Here is a 17,248-nt window from a genome sequence, read left to right on the forward strand (position 1 = left end):
TGGTTTAATATATTGTTTTATAGTTTGTTTAATTCAAAGGTTTTTTTTTTTTTTCTTTCTCAGTCACTAACCACTAGTAACCTGGGTTACACATAGATCTGCCTGGGGCTAAGAAACAACAGCCTCTACCAACGACTCTCAACTGAGAGGAGGCAAATTCTGAGAATATTAAATTTCTAAGTAAAGCTCAGAGGAGCAAAGCTCAACCCAAGCACATAATGTCAGGCGGCCTGTAGTGCTGAGGCTAAACATAGATCTATCTGAAGTTAGTGAAAGCTAATCTCAAAACTCTAGCATTTACCAGAGGAGAAAGCTAATTAACCAAAAGGTGGCTAACAGTGCGGCTTAGTTAAAGCCGACATCTGAATACATATGAATGGTGGCTTCATTATCTGAAGCCAACACATCCAAAAAAGGGGACAAACAAAGTAATACCCTAATAATATGTCGTTACAGCCAACCTAATGGAACTTCAGGGCCCTTAGTCTGCATCCAGGAAACTGATTATAAATAAAAACAAAGAAACCTACAAAGCCAATTTCAGCAGGTCTAACTGATATGCTTACAAACAGACATTGTGTGTAAAGCAACACCCGCCTGACATACTGCGCGTATAGAGCGTTGGAGCCTACCTATATCACGAGATAGTTGCACCCATCTCGTCAGTAGGAGGCATCGACGCGTACTCATAATCACTCCATCAACACCAGTGAATTAACCTGCTGATGTTGATGAATGCGAGCTGAATACAGGTTCATCCATGCCTTCTCGATCTCAGTATGAAGATCAAGAAGGAAAGGAAAGCTTACGGCGGCTGGAGGATTATGGCAAAAAAGGAACCGTACGACAAACAATCTGCGAGCGGTTTCTTCTTAACCTGCTCCAATGGCAGCCGCAGTCTGCCAGAGGCGCGTTCCACAATCCCACACAGCTGTACATACGCGGGAGCAGGGTGGCTTTGAGGATTCAGGAGGCTCACCATCTTCATCCTCATCAGCCATCTCCTGCTTTCTTGTTTGACTTAGAACAAGAAGAGCAACTGCTGCTCAATCTAATGATATCATAGATAACACATCATCATAATCACACAGCTTTCTCCGTCAGCCGTCGAAGGTCGCGGGGGAATTTCACCCCTTCAACTCTTCAACAAGCTTCAGCTGAGAACCCCATGATCTAGTCTCTACTCTGCCTCAGCAAGAGTAAGACCCGAACCATTAGGTGCAGCTGCCGGTCCTTCTCCTCTCGAGGAAAAGACCAGAAGAGAGTGGAGCATTTTACAAGTAAAACACACTCCAATAACAAACAGACAGATCCCTCAAGAACTGCCTGTACATGCTCTTTTGTTCTCGTAAAAGACAACATTATAAGTTATGTATGTGATCAGATGTCAACACTATGGGACATGGATGCACATACTTCCTGAAACGTTTGTCAGACATAAATTGTCTTACCTTAATAATGGTTTGATATCGTTTCAAACAAAACAGTCCCTGAAGACGAAAAACATACTGACTGGTACTCTAGGCGCTCCTTATATACTTCTGGGTCGCGCTATGATGACGTCATACACTCTTTAAAAAAAAAAAAAGGTGCAAGGAAGAACCAAAAAGGGGGTTTCGCGGCGATGCCATATAAGAACCTTTTTTGGTTCCCTAAAGAACCGTTTTGTGAAAGGTTCTTTAAAGAACTATTTTTCTCTTGGTGCCATAAAGAACCTTTTCTGGTACTACAAAGAACTCTTTTTAAAGGTTCTACAAAGAACCACTGATTAAAAGGTTCTTTATGGCCCCATTTCTTCCAGATCAATATCCTCACATTTATCATACTATAAATTTTCTTTAACCCTTGTGTATTGTTCAAATTTACTACCCTTTCGTTATGTTCGTGGATGAAAACATCCACTAAATTAAACTGCTGTAAAAATGTAACAGATAAATATTTTTTTTCAAATTTTTTTGCTTAAATCTGTTAATCAACCTCAGTCCTGATCAAAACTACTAAATGTTTTAAAAAAAAATCCAGGATTTTTACTCTTTTATTGCCAAGTTTATAAATGATGTCACTGATTTGGGGAAAAAAACACACAAAATGACTTATTTTCAATATAAAAAGTGAATGTGGACTGGATTTTTTTTTTACCTTTTATCACAGTCTTGGACGTGAAAGATTAGTAACAACATTGGTTTTTAAGCATTGTTAGTTTTTGTGCTGCATTTTTTCTCCCTCATTTACTGTTCATGGCTGTTTTTGCCCCATTGACTTCCATTATAATGACATTTTTTGATTGCAAAGCCATGACACCATATAATCATGCACTCTTGACTGATGGTGGTTTTCCCTGTTGGGAAGAGGTAAAATTTGTCATTTTTACAGTTGATCACAAGGTGGCACCATTAACCCTTTAGATAGGCCTGTGCAAAAAAAACCTTAGTTTCTGGCTTTTATATGGAGTTATATGGAGTATAACAGCATATTATAGTGTGTGTGTGTGTGAGAGAGAGAGAGAGACCTTACGCGAACTTACTGTGATGTATCTGAGAAAATCAAAATATGCACCTCAGCTCTCAGAACTACATGGAGTAAACAAAAACAAAGTAAGTGTATTTATGCACCTGCTGCCTTTTGATGGTGAGAAGTACAGACTAAACAAAAACAAGATAAGTGGATTTAAACACTTGCATGCCATCCTGCTGGTCATTTGATGGTGAGAAGAGCAGCAAGCAACATGAGAAAGGGCTTGACTTGTGCCAAAGTTTTAGAAATGATTATGCAGCCTTACCACTCCAGCGAGCTGCAGGATGTATTGTCTTCTCCCTCTGACACCACAGACTCAGGAGAGTCAGATCCTGATTTTGTTGTGGCACCCTCATCATCTTCTCCAGCTTCCACTGAAGGCGAGGAGGATTCAGAGGATCCTGGATCTGGGTGGATTGGGAGAAACGGCGAAGTGTGGTTTTCCACCAACATGGAGACAACTCCCTTTCTTCAGCCTGCCAGAGGCGTGACTCCAGGGCGGACGCATTAAGGCAGGAACACACCAAGCCGATGCCGACGAACTAGTGGCGATGAAAGCAGACTGCGGGGTTGGCTCACGTCGGCAGGGTCTGGGTCCAAAGTTGCCGTGACACACCAAACCGATGCTCGACAGCCGACGGCCAAGTAGCACGTCCGCTCTGCGCCTGCATAAGATGAAATGCCTTTCCGTACCAGCAGGTGGCAGTAGCTGAACAGCCAATCAGAATGATCAGATGGCCCGACGGATGACGAGCTCCGACGCCGATTCAACATGTCGAATCGGCTGAAAAAAAGCTGACGAGGACCAACTTCAGCCGACAGTGAGGAACACACTGAGAAAACTTAGTCGGCCAAGGAACAAAAACTGCCCGACGGCCGACCGTCGGCTTGGTGTGTTCCTGCCTTTGTCATCGCAAGGGTCCAGAATGTGGATTCTGTGTTCAATCTGGGGGTTTTTTACGGAGGAGATGATTGACCTCATTGTCAGCATGACCAACCTCCATGGGCGCCGCACAATGAGAAACTGGAGTTGTTGCACTTTGGTTCATAATAAATTATGTTCATAAATCTGATGCAGTGTAGATTTTTTACAGAAAAAATGGAAAAGTGTATCACTGAAGGATTTTAAGGTTTTAAACTGGCTTTACCATCAAGAAAAGACAAGCATTTCACACATAGGCCGTCCGTACTTCTCACCATCAAAAGGCAGCAGGTGCATAAATACACTTGCTTTGTTTTTGTTTACTCCATGTAGTTCTGAGAGCTAAGGTGCATATTTTGATTTTTCTCAGACGCATCAAGGTAAGTGCGCAAAGGTCTCTCTCTCACTCTCACACACACACACACACACACACACACACACACTATAATATGCTGTTATACTCCATATAACTCCATATAAAAGCCAGAAACCATTTTTTATTTTGCACAGGCCTATCTAAAGGGTTAATGGTGCTACCTGGTGATCAACTGTAAAAATGACAAATTTTACCTCTTCCCAACAGGGAAACCACCATCAATCAAGAATGCATGATTATATGGTGTCATGGCTTTGCAATCAAAAAATGTCGTTATAATGGAAGTCAATGGGGCAAAAACAGCCACGAACAGTAAATGAGGGAGAAAAAAAATAAAATCTGATGCTGCACAAAAACTAACAATGCATCAAAACCAATGTTGTTACTAATCTTTCACATGTCCAAGACTGTGATAAAAGGTAAAAAAAAATCCAGTCCACAATCACTTTTTAGATTGAAAATAAGTCATTTTGTGTGTTTTTTTCCCCCAAATCAGTGACATCATTTATAAACTTAGCAATAAAAGAGTAAAAATCCTGGATTTTTTTTTAAACATTTAGTAGTTTTGATCAGGACTGAGGTTGATTAACAGATTTAAGCAAAACATTTTGAAAAAAATATTTATCTGTTACATTTTTACAGCAGTTTAATTTAGTGGATGTTTTCATCCACGAACATAACGAAAGGGTAGTAAATTTGCCCACAGTGTATTTTTAAGGTTTTGAAAATTTTCAAAGCATTTTCCCAAAATATGTATCAAAATAAGATTTGCCACCAAAAATCATTCAATTTGCTGAAACAGAGAAAGTTGTGACCAAATTAAGACTCAAAAACACCCCATAGTGGATGAAAACATCCCCAACAACACATAAAGGTTAATAGTTCATATAATAGTTCATAATATAATTTCAAACATTAGAAGAAAATCCAAAAGTAACAAGACATGACAAAATACAGTATATGATTAAAATATTTATTGCATTTACAATATACATCATTGCAGTATACATCATACCTTGATACGGTGTATGTGCGTTTAATAGGGATGTGCACAAGTACTGGAGTATTCAGACTTGACGCTATCTGAGACTCGATCACTGCAATCATCTTTTTAATGGATGATCATCAGTCAAGTCTGAGTACTCAATGGTCACAGTAAATTTAAAAAATATATATACTTCTCATTTTCTGATTAGTAATTGCAGCATTTTGGGTGGTACCTGAGCTCTGACTGCTTAGTGTTAGGACAGCATGCTGTCCAGACCGTCAAAATACGGACCTATCAGTACTTGAAATCAAAAATTGACAAAAATGCCCATCCTTATAAGGATATACACTATAGTGTGTAATACAGCGAATACAATATGTTAATGTCAGTACCCCCCTCATCCACTACTATCCTGTGAAAACCATCACTGGTGCTTTAAACAGTTCCCACTTTCACAGTCCTTCTGATGAATGGTTGGGGCTGGGTAGAATCCTGTTACAAAAAAGAAAAAGAAAATTTCATTAGTTTCTCAATTTTCATAGATTTAGCACTGGTATAATGATGTGACATGACAAAAAAAAAAAAAAAAAAAAACTGAACAGCAGTAACAAGAGAAACAAAATCAATGCAAGTCAAAGTGCTATTTTGCAAATTCATCCATCTATTCACTCTCCAAACCACTTTTTGTCACAGAGTCGCAGCCATCTCAGACCACAATCAATCCATCGTCACCAGATCAGCACGCTCCGCCCACTCGTTCACTCTACCCAGAATTCTGATTCACCGCACATGCACCTCCTCATTAGTGCACACCATAAATACCCTCACAATCTGCACTCCTTTGTCTGGTCTCGTCTCTACATACACTAACAGACTCCTTCACGATACTCACCTGTGTACCTACCTGCCATTGTGGATTCCAGTCATCTGTCTTCTGTCGTCTGCTTCTTCCCAGTTCCCGGTCTTCACCGTCACTCCTGCAAAGAGACATTATCATTATCAGTCAGCTAAGTCATCTATACATTTCTGAGCTGTTATACTCACCAGTCTGCATTCCCATCCAGTTCCGTGCCACTGTTATAAATAAACTCTGTGTTGTTTCAACTTGCCTATCTGCCTCCTTCTGTTGTGTGACAGAAGACTGGACCGCATGCCACGGAAACTGGTGGGGATTGCCCCACCGATCCTTTCGCCGACCTCGTGCAAGCGGTACGCCAGTCTCTTCTGCCATCTGCATCCGCTGCTTCGCCTGCTGCATCTGCCAGTCCCATGGCCTGACTAGCGACAGTCACCGGTGAGGCGGAGGATTGCAATGGGTTTATTCTCTAATGTTCTCTCTACTTTAAGATGCAGTCTCACCAGTTCACCACCGATTGAGCCAGAGTGGTGTTTGTAATTTCCCTCCTGTCTGGTCGCACTCTCCAATGGGCTCAATCTCTGTGGCAATCCAATGTTCAAGTCACTACATCACTCTCTTCATTCCTCAGCCACTTTAAGGACGTCTTCGGCCAAGCCACCTTTGAACTCTCTGTTCACAATCAGCTGTTTAACCTGCGCCAAGGGGATAATTCGGTCAGTTCCTACGCTCAACAATTTCGCACATTAGCGGCTTCTAGTGGCTGGAATGACTATTACCACATGAGACATGTGGAGCATCAAAGGATTTTCAACAAGCTATACCTATATTGTGGGGGAGAAGGTCACATTATCACCGCCTGCCCAGTCCGACCACCATGCCCAGCGCGCAAGCCCTCATCGACTCCCAGTCCCTCCCTCCGTCTTCCAGGGCTACATGAATGAGGTGTTCCGGGAGTTCCACCAGCGGTTCGTCATCGTTTACATTGATGAAATCCTCATATACTCCTGGAACCTGGCCAAACATCACCAACACATGAAGCAGGCCCTTGAGAAGCTAAGACAACGCCATCTGTACCTGAAGACCTGAAGGAGGTCTTCGGCCAAGCCACCTTTGAACTCTCTGTTCACAATCAGCTGTTTAACCTGCGCCAAGGGGATAATTTGGTCAGTTCCTACGCTCAACAATTCGCACATTAGCGGCTTCTAGTGGCTGGAATGAGATTGCATTACCCGCCGCATTCCGACAAGGGCTCAAATCCGATGTACGTCAACTCATGGTGATATATGACAACGCTATTGGACTAGAGAACTTCATTCAGAAGACCATAAGAATTTCTCAACATCTAACAGCTTGATCTCTCCATAAACCTGCTCTGCATCCTCCGCCCTCCATGACATCAGTCGCCCTTCCAGCACCTGAACCGATGCAGGTGGACTCTTACCACATGAGACATGCGGAGCATCAAAGGATTTTCAACCAGCTATACCTATATTGTGGGGGAGAAGGTCACATTATCACCGCCTACCCAGTCCGACCACCATGCCCAGCGCAACTCCCAGTCCCTCCCTCCGTCTTCCAGGGCTACTTGAATGAGGTGTTCCGGGAGTTCCACCAGCGGTTCGTCATCGTTTACATTGATGAAATCCTCATATACTCCCGGAACCTGGCCAAACATCACCAACACGTGAAGCAGGTCCTTGAGAAGTTAAGACAACACCATCTGTACCTCAAGCTGGAGAAGCATGAGTTCAGTACCACCTCCGTACACTTCCTGGTTATGTCATCGACCAACACGGCATCCAGATGGACCAGAGGAAGGTGGAAACTATCAGGAACTGGCCCCAGTCAGTCAACGTCAAGGAACTACAACGCTTTCTGGGATTTGCCAACTTCTACAGAAGGTTCATCAACAATTACAGCCTGCTCAGTTCTCCTCTGACCTCACTTCTCAAAGGCAGGCCCAAGTTTCTGTCCTGGAACCCATCTGCCCTGGAAGCTTTTCTTTGCCTCAAAGAAGCCTTCCAAGCCACTCTGATCCTGGTGCATCCTGATCCAGATCTCCCCTTCATCGTCGATCTGGATGCCTCTACCACCAGGGTCGGAGCGGTTTTCTCACAGCGGCAGGGTGATCCTCCACGCCTCCATCCATGTGCCTTCTATTCCAAGAAGCTGTCCCCGGCGGAACAGAACTATGACATCAGCAATTGTGAGCTCCTGGCCATCAAGCTAGCTTTGGAAGAGTAGAGACACTGGCTGTAGGGAGCGAAACATCGCTTTGAGGTAGTCACGGATCATCGGAACCTCGAATACCTGCGTGAGGCTAAACGACCTGCTGCACCTGCCCCTATATATATTGTTTTTCATATTCAATGTCTTTGGCACAGTCATTATAGTGTTTGGACATTTTTGTCTGAAAGTCAATCTGTGAAATCTGTGGCCTTCACCTGCAACAGCTGGTGGCTCTGGAGGGGGTTCTGACACTGAAATATCCAGTGATCTCTGCTCATATTTTCTCAAAAGCCTGTTACATAATAATCTCCATCATTATACTTCTTTTCCTAAGAGCACAGTGGCCTCCATAATCCTTAAATGGAAGACGTTTGGGACGACCAGAACCCTTCCTAGAGCTGGCCGTCCGGCCAAACTGAGCTATCGGGGGAGAAGAGCCTTGGTGAGAGAGGTAAAGAAGAACCCAAAGATCACTGTGGCTGAGCTCCAGAGATGCAGTCGGGAGATGGGAGAAAGTTGTAGAAAGTCAACCATCACTGCAGCCCTCCACCAGTCGGGGCTTTATGGCAGAGTGGCCCGACGGAAGCCTCTCCTCAGTGCAAGACACATGAAAGCCCGCATGGAGTTTGCTAAAGATGGTGAGAAATAAGATTCTCTGGTCTGATAAGACCAAGATAGAACTTTTTGGCCTTAATTCTAAGCGGTATGTGTGGAGAAAACCAGGCACTGCTCATCACCTGTCCAATACAGTCCCAACAGTGAAGCATGGTGGTGGCAGCATTATGCTGTGGGGGTGTTTTTCAGCTGCAGGGACAGGACGACTGGTTGCAATCGAGGGAAAGATGAATGCGGCCAAGTAAAGGGATATCCTGGACGAAAACCTTCTCCAGAGTGCTCAGGACCTCAGACTGGGCCGAAGGTTTACCTTCCAACAAGACAATGACCCTAAGCACACAGCTAAAATAATGAAGGAGTGGCTTCACAACAACTCCGTGACTGTTCTTGAATGGCCCAGCCAGAGCCCTGACTTAAACCCAATTGAGCATCTCTGGAGAGACCTAAAAATGGCTGTCCACCAACATTTACAATCCAACCTGACAGAACTGGAGAGGATCTGCAAGGAGGAATGGCAGAGGATCCCCAAATCCAGGTGTGAAAAACTTGTTGCATCTTTCCCAAAAAGACTCATGGCTGTATTCGATCAAAAGGGTGCTTCTACTAAATACTGAGCAAAGGGTCTGAATACTTAGGACCATGTGATATTTCAGTTTTTCTTTTTTAATAAATCTGCAAAAATGTCAACAATTCTTTGTTTTTCTGTCAATATGGGGTGCTTTGTGTACATTAATGAGGAAAAAAAAATGAACTTAAATGATTTTAGCAAATGGCTGCAATATAACAAAGAGTGAAAAATTTAAGGGGGTCTGAATACTTTCCGTACCCACTGTAAATACAGCTCATAAATGTTTCGCCTCAGAAAAACAACTGCAACTCTGTAATTGGTCGAAATGCTCCGTTCCACTTTTCTGAGAGCCTCTACTCTTCCCTGCGGATGGCCTCTGACCTACTTTCTGTACGATCTGAATTTCTGCGCTTTAAATTTACAATATTGAATTTGATGTTCTGAATTTCTTCTTCATCTTGAAAACTTGAAGCTGTATTTTTAAAAACTGGATATTTGCAGTCTAAAATTTCAGAACGAAAAATCTGCAGTTTGAAAATACATGTCTATAAAATTCTGCCATGAAAACAATTCAGTTGTGTTCAATTTCAAATGTTTAATATTCAAGTTTTAAAAAATTCAGAACTACGTAAAATGCCACATAATATTCAATTTTATTAAATTACACTTGTCTATAATTCAAATTTACACAATTCAAATTCAAAAAGTATTGTCATAATTCTAGCTCCATACACATTTAGGCTACTTCAGAACAGACATATTCAGTGACCATAAACTTGTTAGTCAGCTAGAAAAATGAACTATAGAGAGGAGCATTTAGCTACATATATGCACCATATTACATATTAATTATCATTTTTAATGTTCTTCAGTAGCCTATATAATGCATATTTGAATAAATACGTCAAGTTGACATACTCCAATTCGTTTTTTTTTTTTTTTTTTAAATATAGACATTTAAATTGTGGTTGTTATGTATCAGGATTACTGGGGTTGTTTCCAGTATTAGTCACTAGAGGGCGCTGTTACCTGTAAAGAAGTTGATGTGAGAATCTTCAGTAAAACAAGTGAGCGTGAACAGAGTGAAAGCCACAAGTCGTGTGCGTTGGTGTGTTCATTTGATTGAAACAGGGATGTAACACTGGCGACGAGGATATTAAATTATAAGACGCTAAATAAGTTTAATATTGTGAACAGGAACAATGACGGAGAAAAGTGGGATCCAGAATTTTGAATGTTTTTCTGACCCAGCCACGTTAGGACCGAGATGGACACGATGGCTAAAGTCCTTCGAACTGTATGCAGACTCATCATCTCAGATGACGCGAGGGACGCGATTAAACAGCTTTATTGCTGCATCTTGCAGGACCAGATGTACAAGATATCTTTACAACCCTGGAAATTACGGGGGAGGTTACTGACTATGGCGCTGCAGTGATTGCTTCGAACTCGTATTTCGTACCCCAAGTCAACGCAGCATTCGCCCGGCAAGCTTTTCAAAAGAACCAGAAAACAATTTGCTACTCGCCTGCGGCAAGCAGCGAAAGACTGGGTTTCAAGCAGACACAGACAACCAGATAAGAGATGCTATACTTAGCAAATGCACGTCAGATTATGTTCCTCGGAAATTATTAGAGGAAGGTCCGAGTCTAACACTTGCTCGCTCAGTGGAACTAGCATCACAGTGTGAGAGAATTGAAGAGCAGATGTCAGTCATATCATTGAAACCTGACACGGGTACAGTCAATCGAGTGGCGACAAAGAGAGACAAAAAAGAGAAAGGAAATAAAGGATACACCAGAAACAGACATGCAGAGAGAAAAGATGAAAAAATGGACAAGAAATGTTACAGATGTGGACACAAAGATCATTTTGGCAGAGACCAAACATGCCCTGCACGAGGTCAAGTATGTCACAAATGTAATGGAAAAGCCCAGCTGAACTGCTCTTTAATAGGAAGATTCGGGGAAAGTTACCCAACCTTGCAGAAGCATGTAAAGATCAAGAAGTATGCGACAGGGATGCAGAACAAAAAGCAAAGGCAAAAAGATATACATGACCGTCGGGGAGCACAGTACTGGAATGTGAATGTAGGTGACACAGTGCTTGAGCAACAGGAAAAGGTGGATAAATTCACGACTCCATTTAACCCAATCCTGCACCAAGTCGTGAGCAAAACTGGAAACCAGGTGACTGTGGAATCACCCACTGGGGCAAGATACACGCGAAACACCACTCACGTCAAATGATTCAACACCCGCGAAGCAGTTGATGTAAAAACTGAATGCGAACAGATAGACCAGTATGAAAAGAGCTGTTGTCCTGACTCCAAATCTCATGATCTGACCCCCAAAATGGATTTGTCAGACAGACCTAAAAAGGACAGACCCCAACGGACTAGACGATTGCCTGAGAAATTGTCTGATTATGTCATGAACTGGAAGGAATAACTGCTATAGATGTAAGCTGTTCAATTTAACCACAGAAAAGGGGGAAAATATCAACTAAATAACTGGCCTATATGTTTGTATGTTTTCATAAAATATTGTTTATGTTTATTGTGGAAAAGGAAATATTATTAATTATAAGTGGTTGAAGAAGTTTATGAGATGTTCTTTGAGTTATTATATAAGTTAGTTTTGGACATGTTCAGTTGATTAATTAATGTAATTTTGCATCCAAGAAAAGGGGGGACGTTATGTATCAGGAATGGGGTTGTTTCCAGTATTAGTCACCAGAGGGCGCTGTTACCTGTAAAGAAGTTGATGTATGTAAAACAAGTGAGGGTGAACAGAGTGGAAGCCACAAGTCGTGTGTGTTGGTGTGTTTATTTAATTGAAACAGAGATGTAACAGAGTAGAAATAATTTTAAATTTAGAAGGCATATTATAACCTTATTATTATAAAAAATTCCTTAAGTGTAACTTAAGTTTGTATACAAATCAGTTCATTTTAACCTTCAATATTAATGTAGTACCAACTGATTCCCATGTATATTTTACAGCATTAGTTAATTTTTTTTTTTCTTGAGAAAATGTGCCATGTACTGTACCTGATATACAGTATATCCAAAATAACTGATATTGAATTGAATTGCAAGTTAGTGAATTGAAATGCATAACTATGATGACAGATTGGCAGGAAATGGTGCAAAACAGAAAACAAAGTCCAAACAGGGTGATATTGTGACATACTGATAAGCCTCATCTTTACATTACTGTACTCTAAAAAAAAAAAAATGCTGGGTTAAAAACACCCCAAGTTGGGTTGAAAATGGAGCAGTTAGGGTTAAATGTTTGGCCAACCTGCTGTGTAGTTTTATTTAACCCAGCTATTGTTAAAAAATTACTATATGGCTTAAAATGAACCAAAAATATGTTGGAAATTAAAAATCAGACACATAATTACTAGAAGCAACAATAATAATCAAAAGGTGAACATTTATTTATAAACAATTTAATAAATGTTTATTGTTTAATTATTATATTTAATATTAATAAATGTTAATTTCCAACATTTTTTGGGTTCATTTTAAGCAAGCGATACAGCAATTTTTACACAATAGTTGAGTTAAATAAAACTACCCAGCAGGTTGGGCAAGTGGTTTAACCCAACCACTGGGTCAAAACAACCCAATTACTGGGTTTGTCCATTGTCAACCCAACTTGGGTTGTTTTTAACCCAGCATTTTTTAGAGTGTAATAATAGTTGCAACTTGCACTCTTAAATGTGCAATGAAACTTGCCAGCTTGTGACACTGTCACATAAGACACATGTTTTATCCGCTCAATATATATATCATGATGGTTTTATGTATATTTGAGTTTTAACTGGGTTACATGTTGTTTATTCCTCTTACTTATTTTAATGTATGTCTTTAAATGTGTATGGGTCTGCCTGTCTTGTTTTAGAGTATGGTGCAAACGGACTCCACACTTTTAACAGCCTAAATTATTCTAGTTTTATTGTGTTGTTTTAAGTTCCTTGTGAATATTGTAAATACACCTTATTTATTCATTTCTGTTGCCTGTCTCATGTTTTTAAACACTCATAACGTCTCACACAGTATAATCTGACCCCAATTTTAATCAATGTAAAATCGACCAATAGGGCCGATTGTTACAAGCTGAAAAAAAAAAAAACTATGCTCCAGGGATCATATTCATATAACATCTAAGGCTAATGTAGATCTTAACTGGCTGAGTTAGTTGGTGATTGACACTAAACAATAGAAAATTAGTCTAGTCTCTCCAGCTGTAAATGTCATTGGCTGTTAAAAGTCTTGTGTTGCTTATAATTGACATAATAACACACATATAGGCAGTCTTTCGGAATGCTCTCAATTACATAGCCTAGATCAGATGCATACTATATGCATTAGTAAGTGTGGCAGTGCTTATGGGGTGTCACTCTGGGACGGGTGCACATGAGGCTGGGAGGGAAAGAAAAATCACGGTATACTCACTACAAAAAACTAGACTACACGACTGGACTCAAGCGATGTGAGGCAGTCTTATTTATAAACTTCAGTATTTCATACAAAATAATCACAAAACACAATAGAACAACATGCTGTCAACATAACAAAAAAGTGTTTTGGCCCAAGTGGCGCTATGTTCTAAAATCGGGTTTAAATTCTGGCATGTGCATGCTTTCCACTGCGTCTTTTTCCACTGTTTCTGAAGAACTACATTGCTTGGTGGAATATCATTATATTTTTTGTTGCTGTGTGTTTAATTTATGAATAAAAAATATGGTCTAACCGTTTTATGCTTTAGCTGTTCTAAGTTCACTGTAAACATCTCAGGTTACGCATATAACCATGGTTCCCTGAGAACAGGGAACGAGACACTGCGTCTTAACGCATTTGGGGAATGCCTCCGCGGGAACCGGTGTCTGAAACGCTATCAAATCACGGCAATTGTATTGGCCGGCGACAGCCTATGACGTCACTACTAGTGCGACCCGAACGCACATAAGGAGCACATGAGAACAAGTCATCCACTTATCGTCTGAAGAGACTGTTCAGCAGGCGGCCCCGAGGCATGGCAGGGAGACGCAGTGTCTCGTTCCCTGTTCTCAGGGAACCATAGTTACATGCATAACCTGCGACGTTCCCTTTCGAAAGGGAACTCACACTGCGTCTTAATGCATTTGGGGAACGAAATACCCACGCCGCCATGCTGAGGGGAGAGCATGCCAAAGAATGGCTGTGACAAATATCAGAAAACAATTTCAACTGAAATGTCAAAAAAACACTCCTCCTAAGAGTCGCAAAGGCTGTCAGTGACAGCATTCCCTATGGTCACCACCCAAGCTATAAGCCTCAAAGAGGCCTCCAGAAACATCTAGAACCTACCAAGGCTGCTCAAAGGCTTGGAACCAACAACTTCTAACAGAAGGGAATGTGGCCAGGGAGCCGAAAGGAGCCCCGGCCAGTCACTTCTCTAAAGCACTAGCCTCCAGAGGAGGGGTCCAGAAAGAGGGACTGCAAACTGGTAGTAACCAACTCAACGTAGAGACGGGCATCCTGGGGAGCAGGACTCGGCATAGCGCTTTGAACCCTTGCAATCGAGGGGAGTTACTCTGCTCAACCTAGGATCTACAGAGCGCTTCTTAAATCAAACACTCTGGAGGCTGAGTACTCTACATAGGGTCCCTAATAAGAGATGTACCTCCAGCTCCAACAGGAGCTGATCTACCAAGGGAGTTCTTACTAAAAAGAACCTCTTAAATCTTAAAGACCAATTCAGGGGGCGAGGTCCTCAGCCTTAAATACTGACCTCCCAGGGAGGTCTCAAGAGAGACCTTCAACCTTCCGATCAGACCTCGGGAGCGCAGTACTCTAAAGAACGACCCTCAATGCGAGGGGAGTACCCACTGGACTCAACCGAGACGAGTATTGACCAAGCTCAATGCAAGTACCAGGGAGGCTCCTAAAGGGCCTACACTCTGATATAACTCTAGGGAGTCAGAATACTATCTTAGTTGGAAGTGCTAAGGACCTACTTGACCCAGAGGATCTCCTTCAAGGTGGCCTGATCTAGGGCCAACTACTTGGTAAAAGATCTAGAACTCCAGAGCTAGTATCAGGGAGGCTCCAATGGAGCCTGAGCTACCTGAAAACCGTCTGCTCAATTCTAGGGAACTAGGACACTAGGAACCTAGCTCAACCCAGAGGATCACTTTCAAGGTGAACCATGGAGGGCCAACTACTTAGTAGCAAATCTACTTTTTACTCCAGCAGAGATAGCCACTAGAGGTATGCAGGCTTGGAATACTCGTTCACATTGCCATCACGAGCCGTGTACTCAGCATATCGCTTTCTACCCTTAAAACAAGGGGAGTACAAAACTATGTGACCAGGCTGACGAGGGGGCCTCAGTCAGGGCCTACTACTCTAGCATAACACGGCCACAGGCCCGAGGCTAATGCTTGAGCTCTAAGGGAGCGTGCTCAACTCGCCCTGAAAGGAGGGAGTACTTGATACGCTTAACCTGAGCATCACTGGGAGCGAAGTGAGCTAACCTGAGAAAGGTTCAAGAGTGAAAACCTGAGCAAAAACTCTCACTCCAAGACGAGAAAAGCCGTCTGAGCTCAGCTCTGGAGGAATGGAGGCCCCAACAGGAAGAAATTCCACAGGAGGGGCCTGCAACACTCGACCCCGTGACTTGATAATAATCAAGGAGCTTTTGGTGGAGAGATTGATCCAAGCTCAAACTAGACAAAGCTACTACCAAAGCTCTAGAGAGCGGCGACTTCAGCATAGTGCTTTCCACTCTCTAAACGAGAGGAAGTCTAACAACGCTCAAGGACAACCACAGGGGAGGCTTTCAATGAAAGCCTACAACACCTGGCGATTTGTCTGTTGCCTAACACCACTAGGGAACTGAAGCTCAGCATATTGCTTATACTCTAACATCAAAAGGAGTTTCAGCTCAACCTAGATAAAATGAGGAGGCCGTAAGGCCTGCTACTTGCATTAATAGCCTAATGCAGAAGGCGGGCCCCGGCCGGGGATGACTCTCACAAAGAGAGGAGGCGTACTGGGATCATTAGCTGCCAGTCTTAAGCTGGAGAGGCTCTCCTAGGAGTAGCCTACTCTGGGCTACTGCATGCTAGGAGGCGGAAAGCTACAGCTGAACCGTCAAAAAGACGTATTCCTGAGTACAAGCCTAGGCCGGATATCGGGGCGGCCCAAAAGAAGGGCCAGCACACACGCACTCATGACCTTCCTGGAGCTCAATGAAGCAGAGACTTCAGCCTAACAACTCTAAAGAAAGCAGGCCGGCTCACACAACACTCAGGGGAACTGACCACCTGGAGCTCAATGGAGCAGTGGCTTCAGCAAAACGACTCTGTAAGTGAGAGGAAACCAACACACTCACCACAGGGAACGTCAAGGTGGCCTTAACAGGCCATCGCTTGAGGACATCAACTACCTGGAGCTCAGTGGAGCAGAGGCTTCAATAAAAACTCTCTAAATGAGAGGAAGCCAACATACTCAACATAGGGTGATTGTCAAGGTGGCCTTGCAGTAGGCCAACGTCAAAAACATCAACTACCTAGAGCTCAAATGGAGCGGCAGCCTCGAATAGAGACTCTCAAACAAGAGGAAGCCGGCTCACTCATCACAGGGTGATGTCAAGGTGGCCCAGAGAGGGCCGACACCTACAGTCATGATCTATCTGGAGCTCGGGGGAGCGGAGGTTTCAGCATATCGCCTCCTACTCTCTAAGCAAGAGGAAACCGCTTCACTCGACCTAGGGAAGGTATCAAGGGGGCCTAACAAAGGCCAAACACCTCAAATCGTGATAGGAAACACGCAACTAGGGTTGCCAAAGGGAAACACTCATAGTGCGAGCAAACAGCCTTATAAAAGGCGAACGCGTGTGCTCCTAGTCCAAACAAACAATGCACATGTAATGTGTGTGATAGATGTAAAAGCTTGCACACAAACCTACACATCGCTCGTCCGAACGTAAATAGAGCTCTGCTTACTGATAGTGAGAACGCAAGAGACAACGCATCCTAAATCAGCAAAACACTCTCATAACAAAAACCTGTCCTGCTTCCCTCGAGAAGTGGAGCTTCCTCAGCGGGAAACGCTCACAACGCGTGCCGACAGAATGACGTCATAGGCTGTCGCCGGCCAATACGATTGCCGTGATTTGATA

General features: G+C 42.7%; 1 protein-coding gene across 1 annotated transcript in view; it reads right to left on the bottom strand.

Annotated features, from left to right (window-relative positions):
* The window catches only part of LOC127505175 (uncharacterized), a 456,255-nt gene that overhangs the window by 169,508 nt on the left and 269,499 nt on the right, over positions 1-17,248 (bottom strand). The window lies entirely within an intron of this gene.

The sequence above is a fragment of the Ctenopharyngodon idella genome, chromosome 22 (genome assembly GCF_019924925.1).
Source record: "Ctenopharyngodon idella isolate HZGC_01 chromosome 22, HZGC01, whole genome shotgun sequence".
Lineage (NCBI taxonomy): Eukaryota > Metazoa > Chordata > Actinopteri > Cypriniformes > Xenocyprididae > Ctenopharyngodon > Ctenopharyngodon idella.